Source organism: Callithrix jacchus, chromosome 2 (assembly GCF_049354715.1).
Source record: "Callithrix jacchus isolate 240 chromosome 2, calJac240_pri, whole genome shotgun sequence".
Classification (NCBI taxonomy): domain Eukaryota; kingdom Metazoa; phylum Chordata; class Mammalia; order Primates; family Cebidae; genus Callithrix; species Callithrix jacchus.
This window is the reverse complement of record NC_133503.1, coordinates 42,862,805-42,890,133: the sequence shown is the minus strand read 5'-3', so window position 1 is coordinate 42,890,133 and position 27,329 is coordinate 42,862,805. Positions and strand designations below refer to the sequence as shown.

Below are 27,329 nucleotides of genomic sequence, written 5' to 3'. Positions count from 1 at the left end.
AATAAGATTGTGGAAAACTAGAATTTAATAAAAATGTTAGTATGTGTGTATAATAATAACAGATGCGAGGAGCTCCTCTTCTCTTTATTACATGATAAGTTACCACCATTTCAATGGTAAATATTAAAAATAGTAGTGAACATGTTATTGAATATTTTTAAAAACTATAAATTAGAAACATACCTAGTCCCTACTAGAAAATCAAAAGCTAAGCAAGGTATCATTAATAGGTTTTCACTTCTGGCAAGGCAGTAACTACACCATTGCATTGGGGTATTAAACACAAAATAATCAAATCCATACTCTCATGGTTCAGCTATTTTGACTACTTGTTCATCAAAACAGCTTACCTACATAGTGACACAAACAGTTGCTAGAGCAAGGGCAGGGATTGAAGCTTTCACGTGACATTTCTAGCCAACATGGTCATTTTATTTTATTTTTTGGATTATCTCAAGGGGAATCTGAGACATGTTCTTCTCACTAGCATTGAAGATAAATTATTTTCATGGACCATTAGCCATCATTTCCAAGATAATACAAGAGAATTACTTCCTTACAGTGAATTCAGCATTGTTAAAGCAATACATAAATAATAAAAAAGGAACTTGACTGGAAGATGTCACAAGTCAGTTTACATCTCAGGGACTGAAAACAGGCTGATTGTTCTCTGATACATCAGAGCATTGATAAGCACGAGATCTATTTTGGGCCTATTTTAAGGAGGCAGAGCAATGCTTGTGTGTTTTGATTTGCAATGTTACATTTTAGGTTTGATCAGAGGCCTGATGTGGACTTGAGAGGTGACTAAAATGTATTATGTGAATATGTCACCTGTAAATCTTAGAAAGCTTCTGTTCTTATTTCTTTAAATGGAACCTCTAGCCCACAATTATCATCTAAGCAGGAAGAATATCAGCTACATTATAATTTAGTCCACCAATAGTTTTCCCACATCTCCCCCAAATCAAGGGCCAGAAATATGTTCTGAGTTTTACTGAACTATATAAACACAAATGTCCTTGAATGTAAATCCTGAGTTTTGACCTATGGCAAAATGAGGTTAACAGAACAAAATTTTGTGTTTTCAAAATGAGTGGCCAAGGACAGCTATGACTCTTGGACATGGGCATCGCACTTACATCAAGAGGATAAAGATGAAAAGGGCTGGAAAGTAATGAAAGAATTTGTACAGGAGTTTTCTGGATAGAGCTGCTGCCATTTGGCCACATGTTCTCCTTAAATGTAAGAGAGGGACAGAAGTGCTCCTCAAGGAGACCTAGAAAGTCTAATAAATCTCTGCAGTTGAGATTTGACAGGCAAAGTGGGAGAAAATGAGTCTGATTTCTCATATTCTCCCTCCCCGTTATCCTCCACCCATCCCCAAAATCTAGAGCAGGACTGGCATCTTTTTCTGCAAAGAGACATATAATAGATATTTTAGGTTTTGCAATTCATATATGCTCTTGCACATTGTAGTGCAAAAGTAACCACAGACTATACATAAACTAATGGATATGACTGTGTTCCAATGAAACTTTACTTAAAGAAACAGAAAGCAGGCCAGAGTCGGCCCATGGGCCAGAGCTTGCCAACACCTGATGTAGAGGCTGACAGACACCCTTCCCAGCAGAGCAAAGTGGCTGCTGCATTGCTATCAGTTTACTGGACCACAGCTGTCAGGCAGATGCTTGAGGGCTTGCCATGGTCCAGATTAGGACTATGGTGGGAAGAGATAGCCTGCCTGGAACTGCTTGAATTCTGCCCAAAAGGACTACCTGGGAGGACAATAGAATTCGAATAGGGGGATTATTGTGGAGAGAGAATTGCTGAAATATATGGCTGTAAGCAGGAAATGCTAGTGCTGAATAGGTAGGCTGTGCATAAAGAGAAATAGAGAAGACTACTACAGGTTCCTGCAGGCAGTTCGCCCAGCTGTGATTAGAGAGAAGACCAAACAAGTGTGCTGAGACCTATTTGCCCTTAAATGTGTCCATAAGAACTTTATGGCAGCAGAATGCCCAGAGGGCCCCCAGGAGTTCTCCATGAAAGGCAGGCAAGACCTTTTCAGTGGATACATTTTATAAGAAGCTTGAAAAACAAAAATAAACTTGCATTTGATGGTATTACATAAGTTGTTTAGTTTAGTATATCAGACGCAGACACTTCACCTCCCTATGCTTATCTGTGAAAAAAGAAATCGATAACTGAAACAACTATCTGTGTTATTAACCCAAGTGAAAAACATGCCATGATTTCACCACTTCTCCAATTTCTACTTTAGTCCTGAAGTGGGTCTCAACTCTAGAAAGCATCAGAATCACCTGAAATGCCTCTAAAATAATGTAAATTGCTGGGCCCCACTCCCAGGGCTCCTGATTCAGTTAGACTGGGGTGGACCTAACAATTTGCATTTCTAACAGGATCCAAGATGATATTGATTCCTCTGATCGAGGACCAGGCTTTGAGAACCATTGGGTTAAGTAAGACTAGTTTCTGGCTATGACTTGCCATCTCTTCAAGAATAGGACCTTCTAGTGTTAACTGGTGTACTAGTTCATTCTTACACTGCTATAAAGAACGGCCAAAGACTGGGTAATTTATATATTTTAAAGAGGAGGCTTAATTAATTCACAGTTCTGCCTCAGCAAACTTATAATCATAGCAGAAGGTGAAGGGAAAGCAAGGACCTTCTTCACATGGCAGCAGAAGACAGAAGAGCAAGCAGGTAAAATGCCAGATGCTCACAGAACCATCAGATCTCATGAGAACTCACTCGCTATCATGATAACAGCATAGGGGAACCCACCCCCCATGATCCATTCACATCCCACTGGATCCCTCCCTCAACATGTGGGAATTATGGGGATTACAATTCAAGATGAGATTTGGGTGAGGACACAGCCAAACCATATTAGTTGGGCATATATCAATACTTTAATTTGCATTGTCCATATAGGTTATTAGTCATGTCCAGTTCAGTTTTCAGAAAACAACTGTGGCAATACTATGATTCAATGTGTTGCCAATACCACTTATCTTTTCTTATATCATAGGCAACTTTTCTCAAGAAACCTGGACTTTCTAGCCTTTTCTTTACTTTGCTAATATATGACATGAAGGTACTTTCCTGTCAATATCAAGCATTTCACATGTCACCAAACTATCCAATGTAAGAAAAGGATATTGAAAATAGTTTACTGACATATTGTCTGACATTGTCATGATCCATGAATGGCAGAAAATAGACACCCAGTGAGTAGGCAGATTTCCATCTGGCAAGATGATGGCTGTAATGAGTACCAATGTGAAATGACAGATAGTAATAGAAACTAGAAAGTCAATGGGAAAATTAGCTTTCCTTGTTTCACATCTGCACGACAGGGGGAGCTGCCAATCACCGTCTCCAGCGAGAGAGGCTTATCTGGGCTCCCAACCAGGTGCAAAACTATGTTCTCCTAAGGTTTTTTTTTTTTTAAAGCATGAAAAAATAAAATAAAATTCAGTCTGTTAGGAGCTTTAAACAAATGTGGATCTGCAAAACAAGCTGTCACAAATTGGCACAGAGAATGCAGAAAATCAATGTGAAATGAAAGCTGCCTCTCCCAACAAAATAAAACTGACAATTAACTCTTCCCATTCTTCCTGCAACCTACAAGACACTGAAACTCCAGAATGCAGGTTGTCAGGGAGTAGGCCAATGCTTTAAATACACAGCCTACTCTCTCCTATAGCATGGATAAGTAAGAAATGGGCATGCAGGTTAAAGAGAAGAGCCAACCTGGCTTTCTTAAGTACATGTATGTGTGTGTACATACACACACACATGCACACATACACACACACCCATATATATACTGTAGTAGCACATAAAACTAAGAACAGATATTTGAGTATGCCAAATTATACTTGTTACCTAGGTTGAGTAGGAATGACACAGGGATAGAAAGGCACCTAACCAGAGTCATAATAAAATGCCAATAGAGAAACATACAGATTTACCACCACTTTAATACATCATGGAATATTATGCAGCAATAAAAAACGAATTTGTGTCCTTTGTAGGGACATGGATGAATCATCATTCTCAGCAAACTGACACAAGAACAGAAAATGAAATACCGCATGTTCTCGCTCATAGGCGGGTGATGAACAATGAGAACACATGGACACAGGGAGGGGAGCACTACACACTGGGGTCTATTGGGGGGAATAGCGAGGGACAGCGAGCGGGGAGAGTTGGGGAGGATAGCATGGGGAGAAATGCCAGATATGGGTGAAGGGGAGGAAGGCAGCAAATCACACTGCCACGTGTGTACCTATGCAACTGTCTTGCATGTTCTGCACATGTACCCCAAAACCTAAAATGCAATAAATAAAAGTTAGAAACTAAAACTTTTCAAACTTCTCATATGTTTCACTTTTTAACTCTTTCTCTTCGTTGAATGACATATAAGTAATATTGAGTAAAGGAGGTAACTAAAACAATTACAAAAGTTCCCAAAAAGTCTTTCTAGAAAAACCAGGATATTGATATATTTCACTAACTAATATCACAAGATTACTGCTCTGAATCAAGATGCAGGGGCAACAATGACAAGCTATAATTCTACTAACAGAATTCAGAAGTTATAAGTGCCATAAAAGGGGCCAAAGATGGTTAAAAATTATAGCATCATGCATCATAGTATTGTTATAGTATCCACATATTTGTAAAAATGGAGAGTTTATTTAGTAAATAAGTTCTGATGACTGTATGTGAGCACAGTGTCAATTAAGGTAATTTACGCTCCACAGTAACAACCGCAAAGTTTCAGTGGTCTACAAACAACAAAGGTGTGCTCCCTTCTTATGCCATATTCCATTCTGGCCAGCAGAGGAACTGTTCAAATAGTCACTCAGGGGCTTGCACAGATGGAGGCTTCACATGTGCATGTTTCCATGCACATCAAGAGAGAAGCTGGGGAACACAGCAGTTCACTCATTTGTTCTTAAATGTTCTGTCCAGAAGTAATCCAAGTTATTTCTTATGAAACAAGCAGTTTCATTGACCTAAGCCAGTTTTGAATGGTTCATGCCTACCCTTAAAAGGAGCTGAGGAGGCCAGGCGCGGTGGCTCACGCCTGTAATCCCAGCACTTTGGGAGGCCGAGGGGGGTGGATCACGAGGTCAAGAGATCGAGACCATCCTGGTCAACAAGGTGAAACCCCGTCTCTACTAAAAATACAAAAAATTAGCTGAGCACAGTGGCACGTGCCTGTAATCCCAGCTACTCAGGAGGCTGAGGGAGGAGAATTGCCTGAACCCAGGAGGCGGAGGTTGCGGTGAGCTGAGATTGCGCCATTGCACTCCAGCCTGGGTAACAAGAGTGAAACTCCGCCTCAAAAAAAAAAAAGGAGCTGAGGAATGAAATCCTACAGCACCCCTGGAAAAAGGAGAGCTAGAGATATGGGGTAAACAGCAACAAGGCCAACCGCAATCATCCATATTTCTTGCCTGGATGACTGCAATAACCTCTTAGCTGGTCTGTCTGTTTCCACATAGGTCCACCACTCATCTGGTCATACGGCATCCAGAGAGCAGAAGGTTTTGTCCTTTTTATCACAAATGTAGTGGTCATAGTGGTCTCATGCTTCCATATACTTCAGTGGCTTGGCATTTAGCTTATAATCAGATTGAGCATCTTAAATGAGTCTCATAAGCCTTCATACGATGTAACCGCTGCCTACCACTGTGCCTTCAGATCCTTCTACCTGCTATTTGAGCCACTCAAAGCACTTGCTCTTCTCACCTCACTCATAGCCACATTTGACCCCCTTTATGTTTCCTGAATTCATGAAGCTTTTTCCATGGGCTGTACCTGGCTTGCCGGCTTACCACTGCTCATTTCTCAACATTCTGTTTTCACTGACTCTGTATCTCTCTCCCACACCTTTTGTTTCCTTCACAGCAACTATTAAAACATACATTTAATTATACATTTATAATTATAATTTAATTATCTATAATTATCTAATACCTTTTGTTTCCTTCACAGCAACTATTAAAACATACATTTAATTATACATTTATAATTATAATTTAATTATCTATAATTATCTAATACCTTTCTCCCTCTGTAAATTTACCAAGGGAAGAAATAATGGTTTTTTTTCCGCACCATCTATACATTTATACATAGCACTTAGCACACAACTTGTCATTGGGTAGGCATCAACAGCCACACAGACAAGTAAATTCAACACAATTCTACTATGAATGTCAGAAAAAGATGATCAGATCATTAACATTTGTATAGCAGAAAGTGACTGATACGATATTTAAACAGAAAATCCAAATGTTAGCATTCAACACAGCCTTAAGCCTTTGTTTACACTTCAGAGCTTACAAAGAACACCCTCATGCAGTATGGCAAATGGTCCTTCATATTCACTGAAGGTAAGTCAGGGTATAGAGTTACCATTTTATAATGAGAAAATGGAACCAAGAGAAGTGAAGAGACTCGGCCAATATTGTACTGCTGGTAACAGGCAAAGATGGAAGGTGAATTAGAGGCTCCTGACTGTACATCTGTTTCTCATTCCACAAGCCATCCTGTCTCTTGATTCAAGAAGGTCAGCCCTGAAAGTATTCATGTGGGGACAGTGTTAATGAAAGGAAAATTATTAATACAACACCTGGGCCAGATTCTGAATAGATATGCAGAGGATGACCTTCAGTCTCACTATTCATTTCAGAATCTCTACCCAAAGGAATTGATCGGGCAAAAGAAGAACTTCATCAAGCTTCAGCTTTATAAATATATTGCTTCCCCATATCTCTAAGGACCTTGAAATCTTCACCGTTATTTCACGCCAAAGCACATTTCTGAGAAGCCTCTTTGCAATACCTGTGGTGCTTGGTAGGGGTTACATATTAAGCTATGAACACATTTATTCAAGAAATATATTTTGAGCACCTACTGTATGCAGAACACTGTGCATGATGCAATATGCCAAGTGAGCTGGGAATGGAGTCAGGAAGCATCCAACTATAGTGGGGGTACAAGGTAGGTCTGAGTGGAATCCTATGGGAAAGGATGGAGGGGGAAATGAGCAGCAGTTGGTGGGGGGTGGGGAGCAGTATGTACTCATCAAGGCACCAGCCACCTTGGAACAAAAGGAAGAAACACAAAAGAAGTTAAGAACACAGAAGGCAAGTATCACAACCGTGCCCTAATTGATGTGACTAATCAAGTCAGTCTTGCTTTGAAAAAAACACTCCTCAGCAGCCATGAAAAAGAATGAGTTCAAGTCCTTTGCAGGGACATGGATGAAGCTGGAAACCATTATTCTCAGCAAACTAATGCAAGAACAGAAAACCAAACACCACATGTTCTCACTCATGAGTAGGAGTTGAACAATGAGAACACATGGGCACAGGGAGGGGAACAGCACACACTGGGGCCTGTCGGGTGGTGGGGGGAAGAGGAAGGATAGCATTAGGACAAATACCTAATGTAGATGACGGGTTGATGGCTACAGCAAACCACCATGGCACATGTATACCTGTATGTAACAAACCTGCATGTTCTGCACATATATCCCAGAACTGAAAGTGTAACAAAAAATTAAAAATTAAAAAAACACTTCTTATAGCCCATTTGTGTTTTTCTCCTGAACGGCTCACTTTAATGACTGAATTTCAGCAACTGTCAAAAAAGTCCGACCCCAGATCTCCAATCCCCACACTCTTCCAACAGTTGTTAGAGCTAGACTCTCATCTTTCCCCCTGTTCTGAGGTCCAATTCCAACCTTCCCCTGTTCCCTTCGAACACATCACAATTTCCAGCTCCTGCCACAAGATGCCCCCTCTGCATACTTCCCCTTGTTTTCAAAAAAGATTTAAAATCAGTGTTAGGTAGAAGTGAATTAGAAACAAGGAAATCCACTCGGCTGGGCAGATAGCCATGATAAATTATCACATGCAGAAAAAGGGTACTAAGTGGTTATATTCGAATAGCTCAAATTCTGTTCACATCCACATAAAAGAGCTGCATAAAATATTAAATGTGTGTAGCCACTCGCTTCAGAGATGAATGATAAAGACTCATTAGTCTTGATAAAAGAAGTTTTTGAAATATGAGCTTGAGTAATGAATATCCTCAAGAGCTGCCATAGAGATAGTGAACATTCGGAGAGTCTACATGCTGGAATCCAGTTTTAATTAGGTCATTGCTCCCATTGATAACCAAGACCTTCAGAAGAAAGAGAAACTAACTTCTCTTTTTCCCCAACAGGGAAAGGGCCGAATCAGTTCTGAACCCAAAACATTTATGACCAACAGAAAGGGCAGCTTGACACATCGAGGAGAACGTTTATCAGCATGCCTGTGCATCACATTCTATCCATACTTCTTATGATTCTTCTTGCCGTTGCTTACATCAGCAGTCCCCCAACCGTTTTGGCACGAGAGACTGGTTTCATGGAAGACAATTTTTCTACAGATCGGGACAGGTGGGTATGATTTCAGGATGATTCAAATGCTTTACATTTATTGTGCACTTTATTTCTATTATTATTACATTGTACTATATAATGAAATAATTATACAACTCACCAAAATGTAGAATCAGTGGGAGCCCTGAACTTGCTTTTCTGCAACTAGACAGTCCCATCTGAGGTTGATAGGAGACAGTGGCAGATCATCAGGTGTTAAATTCGCATAAGGAGCATGCAACCGATATCCGTCACATGTTCAGTTCACAATAGGGTTACAGCTTCCATGAGAACCTAATGTTGCTACTGATCTGACAGGAAGTGGGCTCAGGCAGGGATACAAGTGATGGGGAGCAGCTGTAAATACAGATGAAGCTTCACTTGCTCATCTGCTACTCACCTCCTGCTGTGTGGCCCATTTCTTAATAGGGTACAAACTGCTACTGGTCCGTGGCCTGGGAGTTGGGGACCTCTGCCTTACGTGATGATTTCTACCTTCAGAAACAATTTATTTCTAATGACTTGCTCACATAGCAGAGACCTTCATCTACTTGGAACCCACTTCATCACTAAAGTAGGCAACCATACAGGGAGCTTGTCTGATAGGAAGGAGGGAAGGATGCTACCCTCAGAAGCCAAATTCCTATGGCTCTCAAAGAGGTCCTCTATGAGCATCCTTTATAAAACACCCATATAATTCATTCTTCCTCATCACTCTTACTTTTATTTTTATCTATGGCATTTACTACCTCTCACATATTCATATACACACACATAGCAAGACACGTATGTGTACATATATTTGAACTATTTTATCTATCAGAATGAGTTTCATGAAAACGAAGTCTTTGTTTTGTTCACTGATGTATCCTCTGTGTCTCGAGTAGTGCATCTCAATATTCCAGGTGTTTGATAATCATTTGTTGAATGGATATAGAATATATATTTTTCTCAATGTTACTACCTGTCAGCCTGGCTGAGACAAACAGTAAGAGGCTTAATCATATTGCCTAAAAACTTCTTTCTACCCCAAATCATAAAGGCTGAAAATGTGAACTGAAACCTTCCTATGGTTTGCATAGGCAGCCAAACCTGCATAAATCACATTTCTAGGGTTAAAAGTAGCTTTGCTTCTGTATTGATTGATAGATATTCCATGGTATCCAACTCACAAATAAGCTTAAAGATAAACAGTTCATGAACAGTGCTACATCCAAAACCAAGATTTACAGTGTTACAATGAATCCAAGATTCATTCATTAATACAGGAAAATGTAAAGATTAGTAATAAAAGAAGGGCAATATAAAGTTCATTTATTTAAAAACTTGCTTTAAAACTGAAATCTGGTTTATTTTTTCAAATTAATAGTAATTAATTGGTTACATATAATAGCTGGCCCTTAAAAAGTGAGAAAATTAATGAAACCAATAGAAATGCTAGCTCTGCTTCTTACTACAGTTGTGTCCTTAGGCAAATTACTAAACAGCTCTGACACTAGATCTTGTGATTAGTTAAAAAGTGGGAAGGGGCTCTAAGAAACTCCTTAATTATAGCCTTGTTGCTAAAGTACCCACCCCTTACAGCCTGGAAGGTAGAGCTGTGTCCACCTGGCTGCAAAGCTCCTGCTGGGTCATTTTCCAAGTGGCAAAGAAATCCATTCTGAAAGCTACAGTAAAGTAATTCTTGTAAGTGACAGAAATTCTCACACTCATGAGTTCTTTAATCCCTCTGGGTCTCACTAGAGACCTCCATGCCTAGCCTAGGGCTTATGCACAACTCCGACACTTAGAGACTGATTTCTTTTTCAAGAAAGCAAAAGAGTGCCTGATTCTTTCTTTATGCTGTGTATAAGTTAAAAAGCATCATTATCCCTTACAATGGAAAATTATTACCTTGGGATATTAGTTCTAGTGTGGAGGAAGGAGCTCAGGCTTAGGTTCAGAAAACCAGAGCTTGAACTTTGACTTTACTATTAAAATACGTGACCTTGAATGAATTATTTTTTTTCTCAATAAAATAGCTTCTTCATCTGTAAAGTGGAGATAACAAAAATACTACCATCTGAGGTTGTGAGAAAATGATAAGGACACTATACATGAAAGTGCTTTGGATCGGGCACGGTGGCTCATGCCTGTAATCCCAACACTTTGGAGGTTTGAAGCAGAGAATCACTTGAGCCAAGGAGTTCAAGAGCAGCCTGGGCAACAAAGTGAGATCCTGTCTCTTCAAAAAAATAAAAAATAAATTAGCCCGGTGAGGTGGCACATGCCTATAGTCCCAGCTAGTTAGGAAGTTGAGGTGGGAGGATCTCTTGAGCCTGGGAGACTGAGGCTACAGTGAGCCATGATCCTCCCACTGCACTGTACCCCAACTGAGGGAGATCCTGTCTCAAAAAAAAAAAAAAAGGCCCTTTGCAGTTGGTGAAAGGGCTCTACAGAGGTAAGCTATTTTTGTTGCACGAGCCTGGAGCTGTCTTTTGGAACAACAGCAATATCCCTTTAAAAGCATTAATTCATTCAAACTGATGTAACCTGAATTGTAATAATTAATTCTTAGTCTTTGAGAAATGGCTGGGTTTTTCTTTTTGTTTGGTTTGGTTTTGTTGTTGTTATTATTGTTTTTACCAAATAAAGCTTCAAAGCACTTTGGAATGTGTCAATTTTCATTCCTTTTTTTCTTCGTCTACGTGTATTAACTAAGCATCTCTTATAAGCAGTACATTAAGCTAAAAATTCAGGGAATATAAAAAGATGAAAATATGTCCCCTGTCATTGCAGACACACATATTTGTTCATTTAGTAAATATATATTGAGTATTTACAATGGACTGCACAGTCATGAGCACATACAGAGTCTAAAGTAGGAACTGTACAAATGAGAGAAAGAGAAAGAGAGCATAAATGTGACCATAGCACCACTCACAGAGTGGTCAGTAACTACCTAAGATATATGCAGGTCTTAAATGATCAGTCACCAGCATTTTGACAATGCCTAGCAATCTCAAGAAACTCCTCTTTCTATGAACTTTATGAAAGTATGTGGGGTTCCCTGGAATGGGTTACTGTGCAGCTGAGATGCTGTAGTGATGGAGCTGCCATTCAGAAGGCATGAGGTACACACCCTAGATACACACTCAGTTCACCACAGAGTGCCCTTTCCAGTCAGCTGAGAGGGAAAGTCAATAGTTATTGAGCTCTGTAGAAAAGAAGAGATTAAAGATTATTTGCCTTGCTCTTAACTGAGTTTCCTGCCAATCTAGTAGACTTATCTGTTTTATCATATCCTGTCTTTGCACATTTCTGGAGATACTATCTCTGAGTGGCAACAAGCTTACATGAAAAACGTAAGAACAATATTTTAAATCCCAAACAGTGATAACTAGAGAGCTCAGCTTGACTCTCTACCATGAATATTCTAATGAAGAGTAGATGGCATGTGAAACTTTTTAAGACAATCTTGATGCCTTTTAAAAATAGATGTTAACATTAAGCCCTATTAGGCAAAAAAGGAAGTGGTAGATACCAATTTTGGGGGACCACTCTTTTTTTAAAAAGACCACCCTTTCTACCCACAACACACACATACTCTTAAATGATTTGAGCGGGATCAACATATCTGTGCAGCATGAGCCCTACTTACAAAGCATTTGATTGGTCCGAAGGCAGACATACATGTTTTTGCAAATTTGGAATTGGAGTCAAGAATTGATTCAGTCTTTCTGGATGGTTGGACAAGTAATACATAAACTTGGAAGCTTATAGTGGCCATATTTTCTATTGTGAGAATGAGAAGCAAAGAAAATTGTTCTATAGTAATGGAGTGACAATGAAGCAGATGTCTGGGGAAAAATATTTAATATAAAAAAGAAAGCTATGGCCGGGCACGGTGGCTCACGCCTGTAATCCCAGCACTTTGGGAGGCCGAAGCGGATAGATCACGAGGTCAAGAGATCAAGACCATCCTGGTCAACATGGTGAAACCCCGTCTCTACTAAAAATTTAAAAAATTAGCTAGGCGTTGTGGCGCGTGCCTGTAATCCCAGCTACTCAGGAGGCTGAGGCAGGAGAATTGCCTGAACCCAGGGGGCGGAGGTTGCGGTGAACTGAGATTGCGCCATTGCACTCCAGCCTGGGTAACAACAGCGAAACTCCGTCTCAAAAAAAAAAAAAGAAAAGAAAAGAAAAAGAAAGCTATTTCGTCCATTCCACCCATTGTCAATGAAGGAAGAATAATATTTCAAACAAGATGGGGAAGCTGCACTCAGAAGAAGTGGAGGTGGATGTGAAGGACATGAGAAAAACAATCCTCATGGCTTGGCCCCAAAGCATGTTACTGAAGACTATTTAAAATAAAATATAAAAATATAAGTAACAAATACATATTGCTTATACTTTTATTATCAATGATTTGTAGATATTATGCAACAATTCTATCTTCACTGAAGTCATCAGCATCCATGAGTAAACAAAATATTTTTTTCTGAATTTGTGTGCCTTGTATTTTATTGAGAGATTATAGCCTGAATGGAAATTTTCCTTTACTGACAGCTATAATAGAGGAAAACACTTTTGAGCTCATATATTATCTTACAATGAACTGTGAAGGAAATCATAGTTTATGACTTTTCTGATTGTTTATTCCAGCTGCAGATATCATCTCCTTTAGCCAAAACACAGGCCATAATGCCCCACTTATCTGAATGTCTGACTTCCAACAGTGAGTCCAAAAGGCACGAGTTTCTAAAGAGCCAAAATAAATATCACAAAACGTATGCACTTCATTCCATGAAAGGGGCCATCCTATAGATTATATTGACTCTTCCTTACATGTTATTTTATACTCTTGATTATCTACGTATCTATCCTAAAAGTTTTAAGAATAGCCAAGTGACCATCGTTGGGCAACAAAAGCTAGAAGCCAGAAATAAGACCTAAGAATTCTCCAATATTACCACAAAAGTTTGTTTTGTAGCATTTGGTCTCTGCATTAAAGAAATAATACTGTAAATATTAATGATAAATACAGAATTACAGGATCTTTACAAAATTTATCCAGAGTCATCAGAAAGAGGTTAAATTATGTTTACTATATTTTATTTTAAAATGGTAGCAAAGTAGGTAATGTATTTTAGAAGATATATATCTCAAATAAAATTTTATGTTAAAGTTACTTAGAAAAATGTATTTATTTTGAAAACTTCATTGTAAGATATTAGTATATTTCAGCAGCAATACAGATAGTGCTGCCTGCCGTTTTGGTCAGATGTTTGATGGAGACAACAGAGAAAGGATTTAAAACATGGAATGACCAATCATCTTTCCCACATCGTCCTTAGACTCCAGTTCTATCCCCTTACCAGTTTCCCAAAGCTATAAGGCTGCCAAAACAGTGCCTGGACTTTGTGTATCTATTATAAGGAAATGATGGCAACCCATTTTGCAAGGCTTTGGATACCCATAGAAATGCTCCATGACTTGCTACCTGATCTGGATGAGAGAGGAGCCTAAAACATATCAATTCACCATCTTAAAATCCCCTCCATTTTGATAACTCCCAATCATTTTAAAAATTAAACCCAGTTTTTCCCTGGGGGGGGGAGTGCTATTTATTCTATTGTACAAAGACTAATATTTCACTGGAGGAAATGGTCTATTTGTAAATATCAGTTCATAGTTGCCACATTTACTGTTTTGGTTTTTCTGATCAAAGAGATGTCTACGACTCACCATTTTCAATGAATAGATTTTCACACATTTTCATAATATTGGTTTTTAACCAAGTGTTTCAAACCCATCAGAAATGCCTCTTAAGCCTCAGGCTCAGATGGTCATGAAGGCAAAGGACATAACTGAAACCAAATGGTCATGATCTAAATTTTAAAATTTCCAATGTATGACTCTCATTCAGCTCTATAATGAAAAACTACCAACCACCATTTGCTTTGCAAACACTAATCCTAGTGCTTCATGAAAGGGAAAAAAATCTCCTGAGAAAATATTGCAGTTTTAGGAAAGCAATGTTTTCAGCCGCTGTAATCATTCTAATTACTTTAGAATGTTTCTTTTTTTTTCCTTCACCCTCTAGGGCCTTTTTGCCTTCAAATCAGCTACAGAAACAAAGCAATTTAGCACAGTAAAAAGCTTATTAACATATGATGCAGTTCAGTGGCATGAGAAAATACTGGGGAGAAAACAAGAGAGCCATCCCATGAAAAAAGGTAGATCTGAATATTTCAAATCAAAAAAGCTGAGCCGAGGAGTGAATAACTCAACAAAATGTAAAAAGAAAGGTCAAAATGGCAGCTCTGACTGCAGAGAAATATCAGCTCTACAGAATGAAATATGACAGTTTAATTCTTCAACTTGCCCAGCAAATACAGTTTACAGCTAAGGTGGGCAATTTTCTAAATCCACATTTATTATTTAAGAGAGTCCGCAGGTTCTCTTCAACTACGTATCTTCTGCTCTTTTCAAACTTACCTGTGAGGCACCAGGGAAGGTGAAATGGCCCCATTTATCTGTGGAGAGTGAATTGGAAGGTTTCTGCTTCTCTGCAGAGGTAACAGTAAGGAAGGATATAAGTAGAAGTTAAGTGCCAGAACTATTTCATCAGAGCACCCTAGGAAAACCAACCTGAAGCTCCCTACCAGAGGATTGTGGGTGCTTTGAATAGAAAGGAAGCAAGGTTTGGAATAGCATGCAAGAAATGCACAAGTTAGGCAAAGAAATATGAGAATTTAGTAGTGACTTTACTGCCATAGTCTCATTTGATTAATCCAGGTAGAATGAATAACTCAATGTGCCTCCAAATAAGAGCATAAGCAAATTCTGAAGTAAAAGAGATGAACATCCAGGGCCTCGCAGTAGATCCAGAGATGCTTTAATATATAAACTTCACCTCTTCAAGGATAAACAAATGATCATTCATTCACTACTTGGCTATTGAGCATCTAGTACATGTCAGGCATGGTACTAGCAGCTAGGTATGTGGATATGAATAAAACAAATTTCCAGTTTTCTTGTAGTTTATCATCTAATATGGGAGAAATGTGATGTATCTAATCCATATTCATTCATTCAATACTGAGTATCAAACAACTAAATATAGTAAGTTCAATAAGAGGAGCCTAAGTATAATATTAAAGGAGAGGGGGATAGAATCCAGGGAGTCTTCCTGGAGGTGCCGATGTCTGAGTTTAGTCTTTTTTATTCTTATATTTTTAAAATCTTTTTTCAAGGTTTATTTTAGGTTCAGGGGTGCATGTTCAGGTTTATTACATGAGTAAATTGCGTATTGCTGGGATTTTGTGTACAAATAATTTAAGTCAACCAGGTAGTGCGCATAAGACATTCCCCCTCTTCCCACACGCTCCCACTTCAGGTAGAAACCAATGTCTATTATTCTGATCTTTGGTTCCATGTGTACTCAATGTTTAACTCCCACCTATAAGTGAGAATATGTAGTATTTGGTTTTCTGTTCCTGTATTAATTTACTTAGGATAATGGACGAAGCTACATCCATGTTGCTGCAAAAGTCATGATTTCATTTTTTATGGCTCCATACTATTCCTTTATATGTATGTATGTGTGTATGTATGTATGTATGTAAGTATATAAGCATTTTCTTTCATCCAGCCCACTGTTGATGGGCACCTAGGTTAAATATTGCTGCAATAAACATATGGGTGCAGGTGTCTTATTAGAAGAATGATTTATATTCCTTTGGGTATATATCCAATAATGGGATTGCTGGGTCAAATGGTAGTTATCTTTTAGGTTAGTTGAAAAATCTCCAAACTGCTTGACATGGTTTGAATATATGTTCTCACTCAAATTTCATGTTGAATTGTCATCTTCAATGCTGGAAGTGGGGCCTGGTGAGACATGTTTAGATCATGAAGGTGGATCCCTCATGAATGTCTTAGGCCATCTCATTGGTGATAGGTGAGCTCTTACTCTGAGTTCACATGAGATCTGGTGGTTCAAGAGTGTGTGGCACATCCCTCCCCAACTTTTTCATACTTGCTTCTGCTTTTGCCATGTGATATGCCTACTCCCCCTTTGCCTTCCATCATGATTATAAACGTCCTGAGGCCTCCCTAGAAGGCAAGCAGATGCTACCAGCACTATGCTTCCTGTAAAGCCTGCAGAGCCATGAGCCAATTAAACCTCTTTCCTTTAAATATTGCCCAGTCTCAGGTGTTTCTTTATAGCAATGCAAGAACAGCCTAATACACTACTTTCCACAGTGGCTGAACTAATTTACATTCCCACCAGCAGTGTGTAAATGTTCTCTTTTCTCCACAACCCTGCCAATATCTGGTTTTTTTTTTTCTTTTTACTAATAGACATTCTGAGTGGTGTGAGATGGTATCTCATTGTGGTTTTGATCTACATTTCTGATACTTAGTGTCATTGAACATTTTTTCATATGCTTGTATGTCTTCTTTTGAAAAGTGTCTGTTCATGTCCTTTGTACATTTTTTAATTGTGTTGCTTGTTTATTCCTTGTTAATTTAAGTTTCTTACAAATTCAGACATTAAACCTTGGACAGATGCATAGTTTGCAAATCTCTTCTCTCGTTCTATAGGTTGTTTGTTTACTCTGTTGATAGTTTCTTTTGCTGTGCAGAAGCTCTGGAGTCCTACTTGTCTATTGTTTCTGTTGCAATCATGTTTGGAGATGTTGTCATGAAATCTTTGCCAAGGCCTATATCCAGAATGGTATTTTCTAGGTTTTTTCCTAGGGTTTTCATAGTTTTAGGTTTTACATTTATATCTTTAATTCATTTTGAGTTGATTTTTATATGGTACAAAAAAAGGGGTCCAGTTTCAATCTTCTGCATATAGCTAGTCAGTTATCCCAGCATCATTTATTGAATAGGGAGTCTTTTCCCCATTGCTTGCTATTGTTGACTTTGTTGAAGATCATATAGTTATTCTGTATTCTGTTCTATTGGTCTATGTGTCTCGTTTTGTACAAATCCATGCTGTTTTGGTTACTGGAGCCTCATAACGTAGTTTGAAGTAGATAGCGTGATGCCTCTGGCTTTGTTCTTTTTGCTTAGAATTGCTATGGCTAGTTAGGCTCCTTTTCAGTTCCATGTGAATTTTAAAATAGTTTGTTCTAACTCTGTAAAAAATAACATTCGTAGTTTGATATAAACAGCATTGAATCTATAAATTACTTTGGGCAGTGTAGCCATTTTAACAATATTGATTCTTCTTATCCATGAGCATGAATTTTTTTTTCATTTCTTTGTGTTATCTTTGATTTATTTCAGCTGTGTTTTGTAATTCTCCTTGTAAAGATCTTTTACCTCCCTGATAAGCTGTATTCCTAGTTATTTTATTCTTTTTGCGGCTGTTGTGAATGAGATTGAATTCCTGATTTGACTCTCAGCTTGGATATTATTGATGTATAAAAATGCAACTGATTTTTGTACATTTATTTTGTAGCCTGAAACTAAAGCAGCCTTTGGTCGGAGGCTGGGGTTTTCTAGGTATAGAATCATAAGTGGTATTCTAGGCAGAGGAAACCAAACTTGCAACTGCGTATATATATATATGAAATCAGCACATTGCCATCCATATCAGAGTGTGTAAGTAAGGAAAATGAAAACAATTAAATATACAGACTACATTTATAATACAACATGTATAAGTGTTGGAAATGCGAGGATGTTTGGTGTATTCTTTTATTTACATTTAGCTTTATTTGAATATAACTTTTTAAAATGTTTCTCAAGTCAATGATAAATATTTGAAACAATAATCACTGACTCAACCTAGCTAAAATTCTCAATATCAAATACCCACCAAAAAGAAGAAGGTACAGATGACTTTATTTGGTGCATTTGTAGAGGCTATCTTTGTGAAACTCTAATTTAAAAGAAAGAGTGAATAATCATTACATTGATATTTTCTGTCATACCCATACAAAGAAATCTATCTGAAAGCCTGTTGAAGACATTACCTTTGAAAATAAAATAACAACCATATTTAGACTGGAACATGCCCCCAAGCTCCCAGATGAACTCCTTATCTTTAATTTATTATAATGATATTCTTAAAGATATTCTCCAAAGGTAACTCCCAAACCTTCTGTCAGTGATGCACTCTGTTCTCTCATTGCCCCTATAGTCACAAAGCTTATTTATAGTACACCTAAACCCATTTCAAGTAAGCAGCTCTTTTTCTAGTGCCTGAAATATCTATTTACTAATCCTCCATTCTTTATCCAAAGTCTAACCCAATGTGTAAACACAGCGCAAATACTAAAAGAGGATCCTTCTCATATCTTTCTTGTTGTTCGTGGGAACATGTGAGGAGTTAGGCCACAGAGAAGGAATAAAAATGGGAAAACCTAATGGGCAGGAGAGAAGGTAGACATGGATAGTGGTGAAAAGCATGTACCTGCCACAAACATTTTATAATAAAGAGAATCTACTTTTGAGTACAAAATATACTGAAAGCAGAAAGTTCATCTGGCAATGGCCAAAGGTCAGTATTCTAGCATGCATGCCTTTCTCCATAAGTTGTAAATGAATATTCATTCTGAAGCCAAGGCATCTAAAAGAAAGGCCACAATTAATATAGCCAAATCCCATTTCATGGATGCTTGCATTTTCTCCTATGACGAATGTTAGCATAAGATCAATGCATTGTAAAAAGTCATTTAAGACAAAGCAACCATCTGTCTATATGCAGTGAAGCAGAGAGAACAGGCCAAATAATACATTGGTCCAGCTCAAACCATGTCTGGTACATTAGTTGTTTACTTGAATAATTTTAAAACACGAGTCTATTCTGCTGCCTTGACCAGGGCTATATCTAATGAAGTTAATCTGCCACTGATGATACATGTGAAATGATTTTAATGCACTTTAAACGTCTTATTTAAATTACACAAGAATGTAACAAAGACATAGAAATGACACATTAAATAAAGTTGGGTTCCAAAATTGTTTAAAAAAAGAGTAGCCCTGTAGATAGGCCTTAGCATATTGCACACAGCTGAAACTAAGTAATTATTTCTACAATTATATTATAGAAATGAAAATCACTCTTCATCTAGCTAGATTCAAGATTTCAGTAGAGTAAGAGAATATGATCTAGTATTTCTAGAGGAAATAAAAAATAGTATTGATTCAAATCCTGTAAACTCCTTATCAACGATCTGACAAAGCAAGAAACTAGATTTGGTATATTATCCGGTAACATACAACACCTTATTCATATACACATTGGTCTAATTTCATCTCTGTGTCTGGAATTCCATAGCTTTAATTTCCATTACTTTTCACTATAGATTTTTTCTGCAATTCTTAATATACTTTCCCACCCCAACTTCCAGGCTAGTAGTGTTCCTTTCCCTGGGGAAAAAGAGGGACAGCATAGAAGGAGGGAAGACTGTGTTCTCTGAAATTCAGGAAAACCTCCTTAAAACCTCAAACCCTGCATGGAAATCTGAATATCTGCTAAGTGTTTAAGTTCCTTCATTTTTTATGATTAATGGCCCCTTCTGGCCAGTTTCAAGTATATGAAAAAACAAGGACACACACACACACACACACACTCTCTCTCTCTCTCTCTCTCTCTCTCTCTCTCTCTCTCTCTCTCTCTCTCTCTCTCTCTCATGCTTTCCCTTACTTGGAATGGAAAGAAGTAACAGGAAACAAAGTATATAAGATAAAAAAGAGAGGCAACAGATAATTTACCCAACTAATTGCACAAAATCATGGCATTGTGGAAAGAGATTTACCAGATGTGTAGGAATGGAAAGTTTTGTTATCACTGTTCTCTTTTCCATATCCCTAGTCATTCCTTGGTCTGAGAATTTAGTGAACCTGAGATGACATATTTAGCACAACAGCCTGCAGAAGACTTGTCAGCAGGATGTCTTTCTTGGCACTATGAAAGGTCTGATGGATTTTTAAATAATCTTCTAAGAAGCTTAAATTTAGGGAGGGCTTATATTCTCCTCTCTCCTCTTCAACCCATGGAATCTTAAGTGCACGTAGCACATTGGGTAAGTTTGGAGAAGACAGACTTAAACAAAGGGTCATAAACTGCGGGCCTGTGGACTGACTCCGGCCCCAGGGAGAAATTTTATTTAATTGCATAATGTAATAAAATTAATAAGTATCACATACAGTTCCTAATTTCTGTGTTCTGTTGAAGATCAAATCTGGCTACACTAGCCAACTTTCATGCCTGGCAGCAATTAGCTAGAGCTGAGTCTCAGCTGCCCCTGAGCCAGGATGTAAATTTACCAGTTTTCTGCTGTCTACTCCATTCCTTATATCCTGATATCTAGCCACTCGACTCATGTACGCTGTACCCAGGACCTCTATTAACATTTATTTGAAAGTGTTATAGTTAAGATGATCAAGGAACTCCAAGAGAGAGTAAAAAGAGAGAAAGTCCGATAGCGGATTCCCTGAACAAAGAAAGGCTCCGTGAGGGATGACCAGCATTGGAGAGCTATAATTGCAGACCTGTTGGAGGAAATGGGGTAGAAAATGAGTTTGACAAAATAAAGAAACCATCCCTAAAACTCTACCACCTCATCCAGTGTTATCCCAAATCTGAATGGGTAGATATAGACACCCAAGCTTGCAATAAAGAATATTCTGCTGGATTTCCTTTGTAAGCTTGAAAGCCTAACAGAAAGACTGCTCAATTATGAGTGGCACAAGGGGCATAGCACTGCAGTCATGTCAGAGCATTCATCAGTTCTCATCTTTACTGTGTTAGTGATCACAGCCAATGATATTGATTCCCAGTTTATAACTTTCAATATGCCACCATCCTTAAAGAACAACAAAGCCCTTTAATCAGCTTCCTTTAGAAAGCCAATCAGTCCAAGAATACTGTCGGATCCTTTTTTCTAACTGAAAATCTAGGATCACAGGAAGGATTCATATCCTACTTATACACTGCATTTCATTTGGAAAAATATCTATGACATATGACTCTTTCCTCAAGAATCTCTGGCTGCTCTATAAATCAGTCTTTAATTTTTCTCACCCAGTCCTTTCCCTTATTTAAACCAGAATCCTCTTCTCCATTGCTACATTCCTTTATGACACAGAGTAGCCTCCAACTTTTGTGTGAAACCTGCGTCTAGGCTCACACTTGGAATCCAGAAACTCACTTCTCCCCAGTGAAGGTCTTATCAAATCATTTTCTCAGCAAAGTCTATCTCTCTCTACAAAGGAATTATTAGACCAACTACCGAGATTATAGATTTTGTCCATATTATTACACATGTATTCAGTGTATTTCCTTTTGATAAAGACTACACCTTTTATAAATAAAGTATAAAGTGAATGCCCTTGGACATGTATCTATAATGAGTTAGCTATCAACCAGCAGGAAACTAAATCATAAATGAAAAGAAGAGTATTGAGACCCAGATATCACAAGAGAAAGAAAAGGGATGTATAATAAGAAAAGGAAAAAAGGTAGACACAAGTCAGGATGAAGAAGATTGTTAAGAAGAAAAAATTTGATGTGACAGTTCTAGAATATTGGCCCTAGGAAGCATATCTTGTTTTCTCATCTCTTCACTTACAAATGAGAACACCAAGGCAAAGTTCTCTGGAACAAAAAGACACACAAATATAGTTGCTGAAATGAGAAAGGATTTTCTTTCTCTCATACAACAGCAGGGCAGTTCTACTCCATGAACCTTTCAGGTACTCGGGTTTCACCCATCTGATGTTTCCAGCATTACCTGGAGTACTGTCCTCTTCTGCAGGGTCAATATGGCATTGTTATACCCATGTCCCAGACCATGGGAGGGGAGAAAGACAGGAAGTCTGGGTCAAGCATCTTCCTTTCAGGGATGTGACTTTATCTCACATGTTTTTATATTTCATAGGTGAGAACTAGATCACATTTTCACACTTATCTGCAGATATATATATGATTATAGGCTCCAGTTGTTCAGCTGAAATTCTATTATAATAGAAAAAAGGAAATATATTTTGGGAGACACTAGTATCAGATCTGTGTAGACAACAAGAAGGTAAGACACTTGCCAGAGAGCAAGTGCTACTCCAACCACTTTGCTAGTCAAAGGTTATGGCAGTATATCTTCATAATATCTCTTCTCAAAAACCTGGGCATAAAGGACAATGAACTGGAAAGAAGTAAGCCTTGAGATTCTGGCCGAAACCCTTCCCTATGCAGACCATGCCGGTTTACCTGTATGTGGTCAATCCTCTTGCCAAGAATTAACCAGCATTAGAGTTGGCCACACAACTGACCTAAGAGATGTTGCAATAAATGCATAATTGCTGGGGGACAATGTAAAAGGTGGCATGGACCGGGACACAACAGCAGTCCCAAAGTGAAAATCCCTGGAAAGATGAAGTCACATGTTATTTTTTGCTGGGTAGAAGATAAGAATACGGAACTGAAACAAACCTGTAATTCTAAACCTCAGTGGAAAGCACAGCACAGAAGAGATGTGGTAATGAGAGCTACAGGCATATCATGCATGCTAGCTGAGAGAACTTTATCAGGAAAAAAAAAGTAGCCGTTTTTGTTTCTTAGGAGTATAGAAAAGGCCACAAGATTGGCCACAGAGTACTGAAAGAAATAAAAGTCAAAGAGGTTATCATCCAGTACTGCTCTGCTTTTCTTTCTTCCAGGGACAGGCAAACACTACCTCTGTTAGAAATCATGACAAACTAAAAGTTTGGGTGAGATCTCGCTCTATCAAAAACATTAGTTTCCTAAAGAAACCTGAATTCTTTCACTTCCCATCTCCCATTAACCTGCATTACAACATTTAGCCGATAATGCTATATCACCTTGTGAATCTTTCTGTCATTTCAAATACGAACCTTGTTATCCCAACCTCCCTCTGCCTTCCAGTAGACATCTAAATGTCTTCAGAGACTGAGGTTACCTCATAATCTCTACTTCGTCCCAGAGCACCTAGAGGAATGCATCAGACATCATTCATTGTCATCTCTTTCAAAGCAATAGAATAGTACAGGTCCTAATTTAGATGGTGCTTCTAATAGTAATCATTTTTTCTTTTACTGAAAATTTAACATTTCTTTTTTGAAATATTTGTCAGGTGATAAGCTGAATAATGGCCCCTACAAAGATGTCCAAATTCTAACACAGGAAACCTGTGAATATGTTGCCTTACATAGCAAAAGAGACACTGCAAACAAAGTAAGGACTTGAAACAGGACATTCTCCTGGATTATCCAGGTGGGTCCTCAATATAATCATAAGGGTCTGTACACAGAAGCAAGAGGGTCAATAAGGGAGAAGTTGATGTGGTGACTGAGACAGAAACTGCAGTGTAGCAGCCAGGAGCCAAAGATATTGAGAACTGTAAGAGAATACATGTGTGCTGTTTTAAGCCATTATGCCTGTGGTTCATTTGCTACAGAAGCCATAGGAAATGAAAACACATACTTTTCCAATTAGCAGTGTAATCACATGGGCTAACTAACCTTATCTTACCAATTATTAACTATCAATCAAATGAGAAGATTCGATTTGCCATTTGTAAATGCCTGTGCCAGTAACTTCACATCTAGAAATTTTCTTCCTGAGGATATTTATACAACAACATTTTGCTCATCTATTAAAAAGAATGACAAAGATCTATAAACAGTGACCTATATGCTGAGCTGTGAATGATTTATTATGTAATCAGTAATGAGCAGCAGAAGACACACAGGAACTAGGTATGCATCGTAAGCGGCCTGGAAGTATAGAGACCAAAATAGGATACAGGAAGGATACAGACAAGTATGGTTATCTCTAGATAGTGGGATTACAGGATGCCCGTCATTTTCTCCAATACTGGATTTGTGTTTTTTTCTTTTTATAATGAACATTTATTATTTTCATAAGCTGAAAATCGATGGAAAGCTTTTTTGGACAAAATAAAGGTTTTATTTGTGCACAGAGAAATAATTTAGTTAACTTAGGATCACTGTATTTGACACCATGTCTTGCTTACCACCCCTCATAGCAGGGTCCTTCTGTTTGCAGCATATCACTACCAAAACCATCACCAGTCTATCTCAGGGGAGCAATTAGGGCAAAATCAGGAGACGGTAGACCATGAAATTTAAAACAAGCCTCCATTCTCTCTTCAAGCCAGTCCTGCCTCTTGTCTATCAAATATTTTGGTTGTTGACACCACCACCTACCCAGCTGCCTAAGCCAGAATTTCAGGGTTGTGTTTAACTCACGACATCCCACATTCCATCATTCACACCAAATTCTCCCATTCTATGCCTTCAATTTTTCTTAAATCTGTCCCTTGACCTCTGTTCCCATTATTAGTAAATTTAGACTACCCCAGACTATTATAACCCTTCTAACTGGGTTCATTGGCTCTATACTATATTTGCCTACCTTCCTTCATCAGTGGCAAAAAAATGAAATAAAGCTGTCACCCTTCTTGTTACAACTCTTCATGAGCTCCTGATTCTGGGCTAACAGCCCTCAAAAGGGCCTGCCATGGTATTTCATTATCTGGCATTTCCATCTTTCTGTCTTGTTTTTCTTACTACTCCCTGGCCTGGCCTCATGCATTCAACTGTTATAATTACATACACCTTGTTCTCCTATGGCCACGCTTTTAGACATACAGTTTCTCTGCATGGCATGCCCACCTTGTCTAGTCAGTACCCTTTCACCTTTCAGGAGTTGGCGTAAGTGAGGAGTTGCCTCCTCGGTAAAGACTTAGCTGAATTAGGCTTCTTCCCTAAACTCTCATGGAAATTTGTAACATATCCTGGATGAACTAAAACATCCACCATTAGATTATGATTACCAGCTTATAGAATTGGTAGCCCACCCTTATCCAAATGATGAACCTCCAAAGAAAACACTATCTTTGGTTTACGTTTGTATCCTCCTGCATATAGTGACTGGCATAAATAGGCAATTAAAAGGTTGTTGCTACTAAATGAATTAAAAAATAAATTAATGGACTAACTTTTATTGGAGGCTTACTCTGAAGTGACCACAGGGTATACATTTTCTAATTGAATCCTTACAAAACTTTTATTATGAGATGGGTACCACTGTTATTTATATTTGTAGACCAAAAAAAATGAAGCACAGAGGGCTTAAACAAATTTTCCAAATTCACTCATTTAGAAATTGCATATAAACTGAGACAGTCTAACTCCAGGATTTTGATCTCAGCACTGCAGAAACAATGAAAGAGCAACCTTCTGACCCTTCCTGTTAGTGCCCAACATGTAAGACTGGCCTAATCCTTAACCTGTCAAGGAGATAGACATGTCCAATCCCCTATGCTTTATTCCTTCTGGCTTTGATAACAGAGTGAAAAAGTGAAAGGGGGTGTGATTAAACAGAGCATAAGTTGAGAACCTACTGACCGCTAGAGGGAGAAGAGGCAGGAGAAGTCTTCAGGTTATTAAGTAGAGTGTTAATTATTCATTAATAGTAAGTTGTGGCTCTTACCCAGCAGCTATCCCATAAATGGCATTACAGGAGAAAGGAAAAGAAATGTTTTTGATCAAGTATTTCTTAGATCTAAATTAAAAAGACAGTTTCTAAGGTGAATTTTAAGTCCTCACTACAGTGCTAATTTTCCTAGAGTTCTTCCATGAACATCAATGCCACAGATTCTAAGCTAAAGAGAATATCTTTAATTCCAGTGGCATTCATTAACCATTTCTATTTAGTGACATACAGTATCAGCTGCTTCTGGTCACTGTGCATAGTGTCCAGGAATGTGGAACATTCAGAAGCCTTCCCTGGTAGGGATGTGTGAGAAGCAGATAACATCTACTCATCTTACGAGAGAGACACAGAAGATCTGAGAGGCTGTCATTTGGGCAAAATTTCATGGTAATTTAATGTTTAACTCTCTAATCCCCAAACAGTCTTCAACTACCTGCCTCTTCATCGTGGTAGAAATGACAAAATGGGACACTTTCCATTATGATAGACTGCTGAAATCATTATTTCCAGAATGATATTTGAAAAAAGTGCATTTCCAGAAAGATCTCAAAAACCTACAATCAAAGGACAGCACATAATGAATTTAGAGAAACAGAAGAGTAGATATAAGGTTAGTATGCCGCTCTTAACGAAGCAGAATGAGGCAGGAATTCTGGATTTCAGGTGGCAAAAAACACCCAAACTTAGATCTTAGACTTTAAAGGGAGAACTTAGAAGTCCACATCACCAAACAAAAGGGAAGCAGTGTAGCGGTGGCCAGAACCAGAGACTTAACTCCAGCATAATTATCTCCATCTTTGTTTCTGAAATGATGGCATCCAAGAGGAAATGGACTGGTCTCATTCTTATTACAGGTTGGTGCAAAAGTTATTGTGGTTTTTGCTATTACTTTAATAGTAAAAGCCACAATAACTTTTGCACCAACCTAATATTAGGATTGTGATTATTGATGGTTGATGGAGTAATGGAATCCCCTATAGCTCTTAAGTAACGTTGTATTTTCTTGAAAAGATACTTGTGTTTGAGGTACAATGGAGGCTACTCCAACAAGCAAGGGAGTGGTTACAGGTCTTTAGTCAGCTCACCCAGATTCTTACTGCTACATAAAAGCAATTTATATTCCCACAAATAAAAACTCTGCAATACTTTTTCTCCAATTATATGCCTAAAGACTAGTAGCAGATTCTTTCCTTTATAAACAACTGCTATGTGCCTTACCATTAGTTATCTGTGAGACCTGGGAAAAATCATTTAACTTTTACATGCTCCAAGTTTCTCGTCTGTAAAATGATGAGGCTGATCCGGTCCCTTCCGGTACCAACAATGTGTAAAGAGTCTTGTTCTTTCAGGTGGAGGCAAAGTAAATT

General features: G+C 38.2%; 1 protein-coding gene and 1 long non-coding RNA gene across 4 annotated transcripts in view; both read right to left on the bottom strand.

Moving 5' to 3' along the window:
• Positions 1 to 27,329, bottom strand: part of KCTD16 (potassium channel tetramerization domain containing 16) — a 275,415-nt gene that overhangs the window by 89,074 nt on the left and 159,012 nt on the right. The gene's annotated exons all lie outside the window — the stretch shown is intronic.
• LOC144580964 (uncharacterized) overlaps positions 1 to 27,329 on the bottom strand; it is a 61,109-nt gene that overhangs the window by 18,262 nt on the left and 15,518 nt on the right. The window contains exon 3 of the long non-coding RNA XR_013531363.1: positions 1 to 27,329. This exon is cut by the window's left edge and continues 18,262 nt beyond it. This is a non-coding gene — a long non-coding RNA (uncharacterized LOC144580964).